The sequence below is a fragment of the Rhipicephalus microplus genome, chromosome 1 (genome assembly GCF_043290135.1).
Source record: "Rhipicephalus microplus isolate Deutch F79 chromosome 1, USDA_Rmic, whole genome shotgun sequence".
Taxonomy (NCBI): domain Eukaryota; kingdom Metazoa; phylum Arthropoda; class Arachnida; order Ixodida; family Ixodidae; genus Rhipicephalus; species Rhipicephalus microplus.
In genome coordinates, this window is record NC_134700.1 from 32,729,012 (window position 1) to 32,744,807 (window position 15,796).

Here is a 15,796-nt window from a genome sequence, read left to right on the forward strand (position 1 = left end):
AGCGCTGCTCTTTTCCGAGGTTGTTGTACATTACTTTCGTTTTCTGCAGATTGATTTTAAGACCCATCTTTCTGCTCTCCTTGTCTAATCCGTAATCATGAGTTGCAATTCGTCCCCTGAGCTACACAGCAATGTAATGTCATTGTCGAAGTGCACGTTACTAAGGTACTCTCCATTAACCCTAACTGTTCCCATTCTAGGCTTCTGAAAACCTCCTGTAAGCACGCGGTAAATAGCATTGGGAGAGATTGTGTCCCCCTCCCTTACACCCTTCTTGATTGGTATTCTGTTGCTTTCTTTATGAAGCACTATGGTAGCAAGTGATCCCCTGTTCCAGGATGTTTATATATACTTCATCAACGCCCTGATTCCGCAGTGTCTGCATGACGGCTAATATTTCTACTGAATCAAACGCCTTCTCGTAATCTCTGAAGGCTATGTATAGTGGTTGGTTATATTCTGAGCATTTCTTTATTACCTGATTGATAGTATGAATGTAGTCGATTGTTGAGTAGCCTGATCGAAATCCTGCTTGTTCCTTTGGTTGATTGAATTCGAATGTTTTCTTTACTCTGTTAACAATTACCTTTGTAATAGCTTGTATACTACAGAAAGCAAGCTGATCGGCCTTGAATTCTTCAAGCCATTGTCATATCCTTTATTATGTATTAAGATAATGTTAGTGATCTTCCAAGACTCTGGTACGCTTCCCGTCAGGAAACACTTCGTAAACAGGGTGGCTAGTTTTTCTAACACAATCTGTCCTCCATCTTTCAGCAGATCTGATGTTACCCGAGCCTCACCAGCAGCTTTGCCTCTTTTCATGTTCTCCGAAGCTTTTCTGAGTTCTTCTATCATTACTGGTGGGGTTTCATCTGGTTTACTGCTAGTTCTTATAGTATTGAAGTCATGGTTGTTCCGGCTACTGTACAGATCTCTGTAAAACTCCTCCGCTGTTTTTACTATCCTATCCATGTCGGTAGATATTTTGCCTTTTCTTTGTCCATTAGTGCATACATTCGATCTTTATTTATCCCAAGTTTCTTGTTCACTGCTTTGACGCTTCCTCCGTTTTTCAGAGCATGTTCAATTCTCTCCATGTTATACCTTCGTGCATCGCATACCTTACGCCCATTAATCAACTTCGAAAGTTCTGCCAGTTCTATTTTGTCTGTTGTACTTGATACTTTCAAGATTTGACGCTTCTTAATGAGATTCCTCGTTTTCTTGGAAAGCTCTCCAGTGTCCTGTCTAACTACACTGCCTCCAACTTCCACTGCACACTCCGTAATGATACTCGTCAGATTATCATTTTTTGTATCTACGCTAAGGTTGGTTTCCTCACTAAGAGCGAATACCTGTTCTGACGCGAGACTCTGAATTCCTGTACTTTCCCTCTCAGTGCCAGCTCATTGATTGGCTTCTTGCGTATCAATTTCTGTCGTTGCTTCTTCAAGTCTAGGTGAATTCGAGACCGTACTATTCTATGGTCACTGCATCCTACCTTGCCAACCACTACCACACCCTGCACGATGCCTGGGTGTGCACTCATTAAAAAGTCTATTTCGTTCTAATTTTCGCCGTTAGGGCTCCTCAATGCCCACTTGCGGTTTCGTCGTTTTCGGTAGAAGGTATTCCAAATCCGTGATTTATTGCGCTTTGCGAATTCTACAAGTAGCTCTCCTCTGGCATTTCTAGTACCGATGCTGTTGTATATTGGTCTGTTTGGTTTCGGTTCAACGATCACTGCCGCAGGTGGCGCCAGTGTTGTTTATGTATATAAGCATGCGCAAGTTGGAATAAAGGGGCTTTTGTTCCGATGGGTACTCAAGTTGTCTAGTCGTTCATTCACCGGCGGGACACGCCGCCACTGCATTGGCGACGAAGATGCTCGTTTAGGAGGGGGTCTGATTTTCGTCATTTTGGCCGACTGTTTCCCGCACCATGAGTGTTTCCGGACTGGCACCACCGCCCCCATTCCTGCCACGCCTGGCTGCCCTGCTGTTGCCTGGCCGCAATGGTTCCGCATCTTCGAGAATTTTCCGCTGGCATCTGGTGTTTTGGACTGTGCGCCGGACCATCGCAAGGCTCTCTTAATCCACAGCCTCGGTGTAGAAGGCCAGCGCATATTTCACACACCACCGCTTCACTCTTCGGCCAACGCAAAGCCAGGTGAGCCAACTAAAAAGTTGAAAGTTGAAAGTTGAAATTTATTTCACCACAACAATACACCGTGATTTACACAAACAAGAAACAATTGTGGCATGGAAAGTAGGAAAAAAGCTGCGCTATAGCAGCTTGACTAGCCCCACCTCCCATTTGTACAAGGCAACAGAAACAATAGCACACCAAACTCCATACAGTGCTCACGTATGATTGAAAGAAAAAAGAAAAGAAAATAACATTCTAGTGGTTGTTTATAAAGTACAGAATAGATGCACACTTGGGTGTTTACGAACAAACAATTTTTGGGAAAAAAGGCAACCAAAATAAGACGCTATAACAGAAAGGGGTACACTTAAAATTTCAGGCATTTACAAGTACTGGGTGTAATTTTTCTGGGTTTATAGCTCCTTATACAAACAGGTTTAATATATCACTACTTGAAAGGAGACGAAATTGCTGTTCTGTGAGCTTGAACTTATTTAGTATATGGGGAACAGAGTGCTTTAGCATTTGGAGTCCGTAATTTGTTCGCGGTAGGGGGATGTGCCAGTGTTCAGAACTCCGCATCGGACGCAACAAAATTTTCGACTGTAAATGTGCTAAGCCTCTCAGGTTTGCGCAATTCTTTCGAATTTCAGACCTCAAAAACAACAACAAGTTATGTTCATATGCAACACAAAATTTTAAAACTTTAAACTTGACAAATAAATGGGATGTGTGTTCTCTGTAACCTATATTTTCAACAGCCCGAAAAGCGCTTTTTTGAAGTGTATACAACTTTTGTTTTGATGTTTCAGTTCCAGAAGCCCATACCAACTGACAATAGCGTAGATGAGAACAAAAAAGCGTATTAAAGATAAGAAGTTTCTGGGGGAGCGGTAGAAACGACTGACACCTTCTCAGCACGCCAAGGGCTTTTCTTAGCTTTTTTCATTTCATTTCATTTCATTTATTTTACCCTCAATCGCACATAGCTTTACAGAGGGGAGTGGGGTACAGAAAAAAAAACTATAACCAAGAGCAAACATAGTAACATCAAAATAATAAAAATTACAAAACATGAAAATTCGATGTTAGGCAGTACAATGAATGTACGTGTAAGTATCATCAGAATAGGGCAAACAGAGTACAAAAATATATATTTACAATATACACTTCACGTGTCATCACGTAAGTAATTCTGTACTGTAGATGAGAACAAGTCGTGACTTGAAATGGAAACCATGTCTGAGGGAAGGTGGTTCCAGTCGTTGGATGTGCGTGGGACGAAGGAATGATGAAAAGTGTTAGTGCGGCAGTTAATGACGTGTACCTTATGTTGATGATCTAAACGAGCTGAGCAATAGGCAGGAGTGGTAATGAACTGAGCTTGCAAAAGTGGATGATTGATTATCTTGTGAAAAAGTATGAGACGAGATGCTTTGCGACGTGATTCAAGTGACTGTAGTGAAAGGCTCTGTTTCATTGACGTAATACTGCTAGTGTGATGGTAGTTAGATAGAATGAAGCGTGCTGCGTTATTCTGTACCATTTCAAGCGAGTGAGTCAAGTTCAGTTGAAAAGGATCCCAAATGGAGCATGCATATTCAAGTTTTGGACGAACTAGTGTTTTATACATGGTTAGTTTTACGGCTTGTGGGGCACGGCTAAAGTTGCGTCGTAGGTACCCTAGCATACGGTTGCTATTGTTAATAACATAGGTAATATGATGTTTCCAGTTCAAGTCAGATGTTATATGAATCCCCAAGTATTTATACGAAGTTACAGACTCTAGATCAACGTCATTTAAGATGTAGTTAACAGGGGGTCCGGTAGTTCGTGAGATACGTAAAACTTTACATTTGTTAGTGTTGAGGTCCATGTGCCAAGTTCTACACCAGCTGGCAATATTATTAATGTCACTTTGCAAAGAACTAGCGTCAGAGTTAGATGCGATTTCTCGGTAAACAACGCAGTCATCGGCGAAAAGGTGAATCGAAGAAGTTACAACATCGGGTAAATCGTTAATATAAATAAGGAATAGTAAAGGGCCCAAAACAGAACCCTGGGGCACACCAGAAGTAACGGGAGAAGAGGGTGAGCTGTAGTTGTTAGCAACAACGAATTGTGAGCGATTAATTAAGAAAAACTCGATCCAAGCAAGAATGCCGCCATCAATATTAAGGGTCCTAAGCTTATATAGTAGTAGGTGATGATTAATCTTGTCAAAAGCCTTCGAAAAGTCTAAAAAGATGCAGTCGACCAGTGAACTCCGATCTAGAATATGTAACGAATGGGTAAAACAAAGCAACTGTGTTTCACATGAGAATGACTTCCTAAATCCATGCTGTGACGTGCTAAAGAACGATTTTGATTCTAGAAAGTTGACCAAGTAAGAGAAAATTATGTGCTCCAAAAGTTTGCATTGTGTAGAAGTAAGTGAAATAGGTCGGTAATTAGTAACAGAATGCTTGTTTCCTGATTTGTGTAGCGGAACCACCTTTGCCTCTTTCCAAACGCGTGGCACCACACCTTCATTCAAAGACTGTTGGAATATTTTACACAGGAACATAGATGAGGCATGCTTAGTTTCTTTAAGGATTCTTGCGTTTATGTTGTCAACACCAAAAGCAGAGGATATTCTGAGCGATTCAATTAGTTTTACAATTCCATCGGCCTCAGTCACTATAACAGACGTTGATGGATAGTTGCGTGCTGGTAAAGAGACGGTAGCAGAAGTGGACGACCCTGAAAAGTTCCGGACAAAATTTTCGTTCAGGCGTGCTGCACACATCTCGGAAGATACGGGAAGGCCGTCCGAGTCAACAAGTACGATTTCACTGTCGTTTAATACACAATTGTTCTTAATACACAATACACAATTGTTCTTAATACACAATTGTTCTTAATACACAATTGCTTAATACACAATTGTTCAGTGTGAGAATTCCAGAACATATGTTGATGAAAGATGACGCCCAAAGTTTTGACAGTCTCTGAAAGTTCGATATTGAAATTATTTAGCATCAGTTTTTGTGTGTACGAACATGTTATTCCTTTCGCACGGAAAAGAACGGCCTTGGTTTTAGAGCTGTTGATCTGTAACAAATTTTTGCAGGACCATTTCGAAAAATTGACTAACGTTTTATTAGCTGCTTTTATCAAATCGTCTATATTTGTTCCCGTAAAGAATAAGCTTGTATCATCTGCATAAATAATGTACGTTATTGAGTGATCCACATTTACAATATCATTGATATAAAGGTTAAATAGAAGAGGTCCTAATATGCTTCCCTGTGGTACACCGCGTTTAATTTTTTTGGGCATAGATGTTTGCCTATTTATAGACACACACTGGTACCGATCACTAAGGTAGCTTTCTATTAGATCGAGCGCGATGCCTCTAATCCCGTAATAAAACAATTTTTCTAACAAGGTTTGGTGATCAATTCTGTCGAATGCCTTCGTAAAGTCTATGAATACGCCTAATGTTAGCTTTCTCGCTTCAATGTTGCCCAGTATCAACTCTTTTTGATGCAACAGCGCTGTCTCCGTCGATACGCCAGACCTGAACCCATATTGTGCTGTTGTAATCACAGAATGCGAGTCCAAAAATTTATACAATCTAGTGAAAATGATTTTTTCTAGAGCCTTTGAAAATATAGGTAATACCAATATTGGCCGGTAATTACTCATTTTATTTTTGTCACCAACTTTATAAAGCCCTGCAACTTTGGCATTTTTCATCCGCTTAGGGAACATACCTGTGCTTAAAACAATATTATAAATATGCGTCAGGCAGGGTGATAATAAATCAATAACAAAGATAACCGGTTCCATTTTTATGCCGTCAATGTCCTCACTTTTGCTTTTTTTAAGTTTCATGAAAACGTTGTTTACTTCAGTTTGCTCCGTAGGGTCAATAAATATTGAGGGGGCTATAGGTGTTGGCATGTAACCTAATGCATTTTCGTCGTAAGTACTTTCTGACAAAGAAGTAAAGTACCCACTGAATTTATTGGCTAATGCTGTTCCTTTAAATATATGATTATCAATTGTAATTTCGTCGACACCGGGCGTCCTATTACTTGAAGATATAATTGTGTTTAGTTTTTTCCACATTTGCTTGACATCTACGATACCGTTAAAAATAGTATGGTAATAGTCGCGTTTGGCTTGCCTTAAAGTTTTTGAAAGACAGTTTCTGTAGGCCCTAAACGCTTTCAGTGCATTCAAATCGCGATTTTTCAAGAACACCTGGTACAGTCTGTTTTTCGTACGTATCATTTTCAATATACTTAACGTTACCCAAGGCTTACGTGTGCGTTTTGGCTTAGTTATTTCTTTGTACGGAAAGTGTTTTTTATATACCGAAGAAAAAATTTTTATGAAATGGTCATATGCGGTATCAGCCGTAGAGCACGCAAAAACTGCGTTCCAGCTTGTTCTGGCGAGTTCATCTCGGAACTGCGACAGTGTAACCGCGTTGATGTCTTGATATATTATATTTACAGTGAATTCTTTTGCCGTATTGTACGTATCAGTTAATACATAGATAGGCAAGTGGTCGCTAAGTGTCACATTAATGGTACCAGAGAACAGGTCAATAATTGCTAGGTTAGTAATAAAAAGGTCGATAAGAGTTTCACTAGTTGCAGTGATACGTGTGGGGCTGGTTATTACATTAAACAAAAAATGGGAATCGAGAATCGCAGATAATTCGCCCTGTATAGAAGTTTTTGTCAGCATATCTATGTTTAGGTCACCTCCTAAAATTAAAGAGTATTGGTTTATGTTTACAAACGAAAAAATAGCCTCTAGAAACGTAAAAAATTCGCTCAAGTTACCATCAGGTGGCCTATACACGACAGCAAATACAAAATTGTTGCATTTTATACAAATTATCTCAATGTCCGTTGTGGACCAAGAAAAGTCATCGAGGAGGTCATAGGTAAATCCCAGTTTTGTGAACATGCATACGCCGCCTCCCCTTTTCAATTTCCTATTCAAAGAAACGGCACTGTAGCCGTCTAAATGTATGGTATCAAGATCAGAGTACCACGTCTCAGTCAGCATAATAACCGAGAAGGAAAACCCAAACTCGTTTATTAAAATGCAAAAGTCATCATATTTTTGGCGTAACGACTGCATGTTCATATGTAAAAATGTTAATGGTGATTTACACTTTTCAACAATATCCGACTTGAGTGCGGTTGGACTAATACAAGATAAAGTCATTGCTGATTATTATGGGTCAACATAGAAGTGCTGTCAGTTTGCAGACAAGTAGTGATATACTTCCAAATGAGAAACAGACGACGAAAAATATCACTGTGCCGACAGATTTCATCAACAAGGGCAGAAAAACGCAGCTAAGTTGTTTCCCAGCTCATGTCGCGATACAGGCATAAACTCAAACAATCCAGAAAATAGCAAAAGCGGCAACTACAAACCAGTACTTCCAAAATTAAAGCACACAAGACAAAAAAAAATAAAAAAGCAGGTAACAAATATTGGAAAGAGAACAAATGTGTGGCGAACAGCGCATGCGCATATGGCCTTTGCTCCGGGTAGACTATCGCAACATATACAACCATGTGTCTCCTTAACACATATGAACGGCATGATAAGATGCCCTATAGCACCACAAAGGGCTCCTTCAAAGCTTAAAACATTGGTCTTATTTTCCAGCTTTCATAATGGGTTAACCATTTTAGCAACGTCCCCACTGCATGAAATCTTTATTTTTGGAGCGTTGTCCATGCGCCGTGCGAAAATTTTGCCATTTTGCACCCAAACGTATTTCCAACCAGTTTCGCGTTTGCGTGCAGTAGCCTGACCTAGTAGACGTTTCAGCTCTGGGCATAGGTGCTCGTTAACAAAGAACGGCTCCTCCGAGTCAAAGCCTACGTCAGAGCACTTGAGCCGGGCAGTACGCGCATTCTCGAGGAAACAGTCCCTCTTCTGCCTCCGTGCGAACTGAACTACTACGTTCTTTTTTGTTAGATTGGAGGTTGGTACTCTGTGCACCGACTCAAAATCGGCTTCCTCAAGTGGTACACCTACTTTCTCGCCAATTTCGATCACTGTATCTATAAGGTTTTCAGTGGCGTTGTACGGGATACCTTTGAGCTCCACATTTGCATTACGAGAATACTGCTCAAGGTGTAGCAGCCTACTCTCATGATCTTTCACCTTTTGAGCAAGATCAGCGCACGTGGCCTCTAGCATAGCGTTGGTCGCCTTGAGCTTTACATTTTCAGCCTTTACTTCTTCATAATCAGTATTTAAGGAAGCTACAGAGAACTTAATTTCCCTCAGCTCATTGCGAAAGTCTCGCTCAAGTGCTTCCTTGAAGCCTTTAAATTCAGCCCGTAATTCACGCTTAAGTTCCTCGAAAAGTTCTCTTATCTTTTTCGCCATGTCTCAATGAGTCAATACAGACAACAGAACACTTGTGGCAGCACCAGCAGCAGCAACACGAAACAGGCGAAAATTCAAGAAACAAGCAGGAATTTGGGCACAAACCTGCGTGAAAGATGTGTAGCGTTTTAGTCCTCGAGCTTCGCTGCCGCCTCTGCTGCCATGTGAAGGACGGGGGCGTTGTTCAGTCAATTTGTAGTTTTTCGTCGGGGTTGAGGAACCAATGCAAGTCGATGGTCCAGGCAGCGTCACAATCACACGAGGGCTGACGTGGAAGGGCCTTTCTTGAAGTAGATGTAGATAGCTGGGCTGATATCAGCGCATCCAAACCGCCGCACGATGCCGGAACGAAATATTCCACAGCCCTGCGTGAAAGATGTGTAGCGTTTTAGTCCTCGAGCTTCGCTGCCGCCTCTGCTGCCATGTCTACTACTGATACGGATTCGGGAGATGTCAAGCACACTTCTCAGACACAGTATGAAGCGTCGTCGTACGATACCACTGTCGCAGCGTTGCATGCATACTTCACGACAACAACAAATGTTGTGGTCGAACGGCACCGGTTCGGTAGGTGCGTGCAGCAAGTCGGTGAAGCAATCAATGAGTACATCACCGCGTTACGTGAGCTTTCTGCTACGAGCTCTTTTGCTTCTCAGGAAGATTCCTTGCGTGACCAGTTCGTTGCGGACGTATTATCTCGGCACTTGCGCGAGCGGTTGCTGCTTGAAGGGTCTTCTCTTTCGTTCGCTCGAGCTGTACTAATAGCAACGCAGTTTGAGCAGGCAACCAATGATTGCGAAGAATTCGCTGCTGCAGATGTCCTGAGCATAAATGCTCACGATAACACCACTCCGCCCGCATCTTCTGCCAGCGACCCCTCGAAGTAGTCACGCAGCCAACAAGGCCAGTGTTACCGCTGTGGTTCACCTCGGCACAATGCATCTTCATTCCGCTGCCCCGCCAAAAATAAGCGGTGTCATGGTTGCGGTATTATGGGTCGTTTTCGCTCAGTCTGCAACAGAAACGCCGCTCCTGTTCGTGAACTAGACGACGAAAGTTTGATAACTGAAGAAGTATTGAGCATTCTTGCCGTGACGACATCCACTCGTCTCGCAATCTACGTATCGGTAGCAGTTGGGTAAACGAAGTTAACTTTCCTCGTGGATTCAGGGTCATCAATGTCGATTTTGACACATGACCTATTTAGACAGCATTTTGAAGGTGAGCAGCTTTCAGCTGCTTGAATTAGACTACTGAACTATTCGAAGAAACCCATTCCAGAATACGGTTGCTTCTTTGCTGATGTCACGTACAATAACTGCACAACAAAGCTTCTTTTTTATGTCGTTGAACAAGGCACCTCGCTTTTGGGTATTGATGCAATTAGGGCGCTCAGTCTACAGATTGATGGGTCGTCACTACAGTGCCTTGAAACGACAGCGGTGCGTACTAGCGCACGAACGAAGCACACCGCAGTCATGACAGAGGCGGAGGAGTCCATTCACCTTCCATCAGAATTAGTCGAAGAGTTCGGTACTACTTTTGATCCAGGACTTGGCATCGCAAAGGGTTTTGTTCATCGCGTCAAAACACGGTCGACACTTCAGCCAGTTGCTTCAAAACTCAGGCGCCTTCCGCTCTCACTGCGGCCACGAGTCTCAAAAGAACTGCGCCGTTCGGAAAAAATGGACGTAATAGAACAAATAGAGGCATCCGAGTGGGTGTCCCCCATTGTTGTGGTTGAAAAGAAAGATGGAGGTATCCATCTTTGTGTAGATCTTCGACAGGTGAACAAAGCCGCCGTAGCAGATAGCTTTCCCCTCCCTGATACAGAAGAGCTATTGCATAGTTTAATGGGGGCAACGCACTTTTCCAAGCTTGACCTGGCATCAGCGTACCATCAGGTCATGCTTCACCCCGATAGCCGTAATTTAACGGCTTTTATAACACACGACGGCCTCTTTCGTTTTAAGCGAGTGTGTTTTGGGCTCGCATCGGCACCATCTGCTTTTCAGAGAATAATGTCGAAAATTCTGCAGGGCTGCAGTGGTGTCCTGTTTTATATTAATAACATCATTGTGTTTGGGAAGGACAGAGAGGAGCACATGGCGAATCTTACGGCAGTGCTGAGGTGCATAGAAGAGGCAAAACTGAAATTGAACACGAAATGCGTCATCGATACGCCGGAGCTTGCGTTCTTGGGCCACAGGATCACCGCAAACGGTATTGTGCCGTTGAAAAAAAAGGTTGCTTCCATCCGAGATACTCCAGCGCCTACGGATCCAGCCAGCCTTCGATCATTCCTCGGATTGAACTATTATTCTAGGTTTATTCCTGATTTCGCTGACGGGGTTGAACCAATGCGTGTCCTGATAAGAAAGGGGCAGCGATTCGTTTGGTCTGATGAGATAGACGCTAGTTTCAGAAAGACCAAAGACGCGGTCGCATCTAGCTTTATACTGAGAATGTTTGATGAATCTCTTCCAGTCTCAGTGTCGACGGACGCATCGGAGTGTAGAGTTGGAGCGGTCCTACGGCAGGTGGACGGACATAAACTGCACACTGTCGCTTTCGCGTCTCGAGCCCTTTCGCCCGCTGAGACAAAATATTCGGTAGGAGAACGGGAAGCGTTGGCCTGTGTTTGGGCGTGCAAGCGGTGGCACGTATACTTGTGGGGATGCCACTTCACGTTGCTCACTGATCATCAAGCCTTGGTGGCATTGCTTTCAACCCAAGGAACAGGAAGGCGCCCCTTGCGGGTAGCGCGAAGGACAGGGCGCCTATTACGGTACAACTATACCATCGAGTACCGCAAGGGGTAGCAAAACCAAGTGGCGGACGCACACTCACGCCTGCCCGCGTTGTCTTTCCAGGAAGAAGAAACGCTGTTTGACGAGGTTTTATCAGTTCTCTAAATTCTTTCCTGCATTACCATAGAACAGATTAAGCAGTCCCGATTGCAAGATAGCGCACTGCAACAAAGCAAAATCTATGTGCAATCGTCATGGCCTGCACACAAATCGTTGTCGGCCGAGCTTCAGCCATTCTTCAAAGTACGTGACGAACTTTCTGTGGTGGACAATCTTATCTTGCGTGATGAACGGCTTATGGTTCCCACGTCACATACGCAGCAGGTAATCACTGCAGCACATGAGTCGCATCCCTGAGTTGTGCGAACAAAAGCGCGACTGCGAGAAAAGTATTGGTGGCCGGGCATGGACCGCAAAGTCGAGCTAGCTATCCAGATGTGTAGCATATGCCAGGAAGCAGACAAGAGCGTCAAGGTGCGAGCTACACCCTTGAAACCGGTCCCTTTTCCAGAGCAGCCGTGGCTCAAACTCGGCATGGATATTGTAGGCCCATTTTAGAGGGCGCCCTACGATCGCAGATATGCAATCGCGCTTGTAGATAATTATTCCAAATGACCCGAAGTGCAATTCTGTAGCGAGACGACAACCAGCACAATAATATGCTTCTTAGTCGCTGTGTTCGCGCGCGAAGGCTACTCAGAAGAGGTTATTTGCGATAACGGTCCACAGTTTGCATCTCAGGAGTTGGAGGTATTTCTTCAGGATCACGGCATCCAGGTCAAACATTCGTCTGTATACTGTCCACAAGCAAACTGCCAAGTGGAGCGCGTCAACCGAGTATTAAAAAGCTTCATTCAAGTGATGGTTCTTGAGCGGCGACCCTTGCACCAGGCGGTAACAGAGTACTTGGGTGTTTACCGACGCACACCACATGCTATAACGGAAAGGGCTCCAGCTCTTCTGCTACACGGGCGGCTACCAAGAACTCGGTTGGATGTCGTTTGGCATCCGCCGGTAACCTTCTTTGATGACCCTAACTCAGAACTCCAGCGCTTACGTGAGCGGGTAAAGCAAAAGCAACAGAGCAGCAAACGATACACGGACGCTCGGAGGGCTGCAATAAAAACCAGAGTTGACGTTGGTGACTTCGTCAGAGTTAAGAAACGCTCTAGTAGATTTAAAGGCGACCTGGAATTCAGCCATCCAAGAGAATTGATCAGCAGGAAGGGACCATCTTCTTTTTGCCTGGCTGACGGCAAAACGTGGAATGCATCCAAGTTCTCAAAGGTGCCACGAGCCTCTACTGCCCTTTATACGTAGGGAGGAAACGGTACAGCTAGGGGAGGAGGATCTCTGCCTACATGCGGAGACCCTACCCCAGAGATAACTACCAGGACTTCAGCTGCTGCTCCTTCGGCTGCGCAGGCACCCACGTCTCCTGCGTACGCTGCGCAGGCACCTACTCCTCTTTCAACTGCGCAGGCACCCACGTCTTCTCCTGCCTACGCTGCGCAGGCACCTACATCTCCTTCGGCTGCGCAGGCGCATGGGTCGCCCGCTGCGACGCAGTCAGCCAAGTCTCCAGGAGCAGTCACACAACAACGCAGGGTGCAACCACCAAGAAAGAGACCACCACCACAACGTTATGGGTACAAGGCGTAGCAAGAGAAGTTGTGCTAAAGTGAATGAAACGGACGTATCCATTGTGGTGGATTCCATTTGTAAATTGTGTGATTCTGTAGTACTAAATAGTTACGATCATTATACTGGTTGTATTTTTGTATAGTGTTCTTTTTGCATATGTGCTAACACACTAAACTACTAAATCACTAATCCCTATAGCCATTTTAAAGGAAGGGAATGTGTTGTATATTGGTCTGTTTGGTGTCGGTTCCACGATCACTGCCGCAGGTGGCGCCAGTGTTGTTTATGTATATAAGCATGCGCAAGTTGGAATAAAGGGGCTAATGTTCCGATGGCCACTCAAGTTGTCTAGTCGTTCATTCACCGGCGGCACACGCCGCCACTACAGATTTCATAATCTCCCACTGCCTAGTCTCCAGCCTGCTTCTTCCCTACCTTTTCATTAAAGTCTCCCATCAGTATAGTATACTGTGTTTTTACCTTACTCATTTCCGATTCTACGTCTTCATAGAAGCTTTAAATTGAAGCGTTATCATGGCTGGATGTAGGCGCGGAAGCCTGTATCACCTTCATCTTGTATCTTTTATTCAGTTTATTACGATACCTACCACCCTTTCATTATTGCTATAGTATTCCTGTATGTTGCCAGCTAAGTTTCTGTGAATTAGGAGCCCCACTCCCAGTTCTCTTCTGTCAGTCAAGCCCCTATAGCAAAGGACGTGCCCATTTTGTATCACCCTATAGGCCTCATCTGCCCTCCTAACCTCACTGAGCCCTATTATATACCATTTAACACCCTCTAGCTCCTCGAATAGTACAGCTAGACTAGGCTCGTTAGGTAAGGTTCTAGCATTAAGCGTTGCCAAGTTCAGGTTCCAATGGCGGCCTGTACGGATTCAGAGATTCTTAGCACCCTCTGCTGCGTTGCAGATCTGACCACCGCCGTGGTCAGTTGCTTCGTAGCTGCTGGGAACTGAGGGCCGTGAGTTATTTGACGTATGCATGTGGGAGGTAGTGGCCAGATACTGCACCAAGGGGGCCAATCTTTCTCTGGTGAGGGAGTGCGTTCCAGGTGGTGGTTGCCGGTGCGGCCGCAGCCCAGGCCTCTTAATGCAGTTTTATCACCACACGGATTTTTTTAACCGGTTGGGAACTGCGCGGCACCGGGATTTGAGCCACGGACCTTTTCCATGTGAGGCGGATGCTCTCACCACTAGGCCGTCGCTGCATGGTGAAGTACAAAAACCCTAACCCCTGCGTAGGTAGCGTTGCCATAGATGACGGGCGTATCGCGCTCATCCGGCAGGGAAGGGAAATCTGGGAGGCTATGGCCTAACCCACCATTCTCCAAAAGCCATAGCTTCATACGGATCAAAGCCAAGTTGGGTGAAAATAAGGTTTTCGCTATTTTCACCAACGTTTCTGGAACTATAGTGTAGTAGAATAACATGCTTCTAGAATATGGGATAGTGTGTTCAGGCACCCTCCTTCACCATGCAACACGTGAAGCGGCGCACGTGGACGAAATACCGGTTCTCAAGGTGGCGCCGGCGTAGCATGGGCTGGCAGGATTGTCAGCTCCGCGCCGCTCTGCTAGAGTCAGGCCTCGGAAATTCTCAAGTTCAAGTGATCACCTGTAGGGGGCGAAAGAATCAACTGTGGCACGCTTATGCTTTTAACACCCGGAGTGGATCCACTAACCTCTCTCGCCACTCGCGCTACTGCACTTTTCTGTAGGGGTGCCCTCGTCGGGGCCATGTTTTAATTTTAAAATGACCAAATAATACATTTTTCGTACCGCTACAGATAAAAATCAACTTGTTCTTCTAGAAAGTAGTTTTTCTATTGTGACAGTCATGCACACGTGCGCCAGATTGGGGGCAACGCCCCTCGGCATAGAATGTATATATGAGAGCGCTATCGTTCAATAAACGTTCTTTCGACGCACATGACCCGTGCAAGCCACATGGTGTCAGAAGTGGTCGGACCGCAGCCGATACACGCAGCCGGCGAACGAACAGCGGACGCGTAGCAAGCCAACAGGGGCGGCTCGGAGGTCCCAACCAGCTACAAGCATGCAGAACGGGGAACAGCGCCAGCAGGCCAGCGGACCAGTCACCACGCTATTGCCACCGCCGAAAGCCCTGGACACCACAGGAGACGTATGGCGAAGCTGGAAGACATGGCGGCAAGAGTTCGAGCTCTTCGCAACGGCAACATACCTGAACCAGCAACCGAAAGAGGTACAGGCAGCCACCTTTCTTATGATTATCGGAGAGGACGCACGCAAGACGTACAGCACTCTTGATTTTGCAACTGACGAAGAGAAGTCGGACGTAGAAGTACTGAAAATGAAGTTTGAGGCATTTTACAAACCAGCTCTAAACTTAGCCTACCATGAGTTCCGCTTTGGAAAGTGCGACCAAAAGGACGGTGAAAGTTTCAATGACTGGCTGACAGACCTCAGAGTGCTAGCAAAAAGCTGCGAGTTTGGGCAGCTTGAAGAGCGTATGCTGAGAAGCCGTATTATTCTCGGAATTAGAGATAAAAAGCTGCAAGAAAAGCTAATCTCCGAAAATGCTTCTTTCACGAAGACCGTAGAAATGTGTCGCTCTCGTGAACATGGCAAAGAACAGTGTGAAGAGATACAGGCGCGCCCGAAAAGCGATTACGCAGCCGAGATGAACGCGCTATCTGAAGCGAAAGGTCAGCGTTGTACAAAGTGCGAAAAGGTTCATCAGACCGACCGTGTGTGCCCAGCAAAGGGACGCACG

The 15,796-nt window shown here is 44.9% G+C and overlaps 1 long non-coding RNA gene across 1 annotated transcript; it reads right to left on the reverse strand.

The window, feature by feature from the left end:
- Positions 1 to 1,634: 1,634 nt before the first annotated feature.
- LOC142767731 (uncharacterized) lies at positions 1,635 to 9,633 on the reverse strand. The gene is made up of 2 exons (XR_012885126.1): positions 8,674 to 9,633; positions 1,635 to 2,181 (listed from the first exon to the last, which is right to left on the reverse strand). It is a non-coding gene; the product is annotated as an uncharacterized LOC142767731 (long non-coding RNA).
- Positions 9,634 to 15,796: the final 6,163 nt, after the last annotated feature.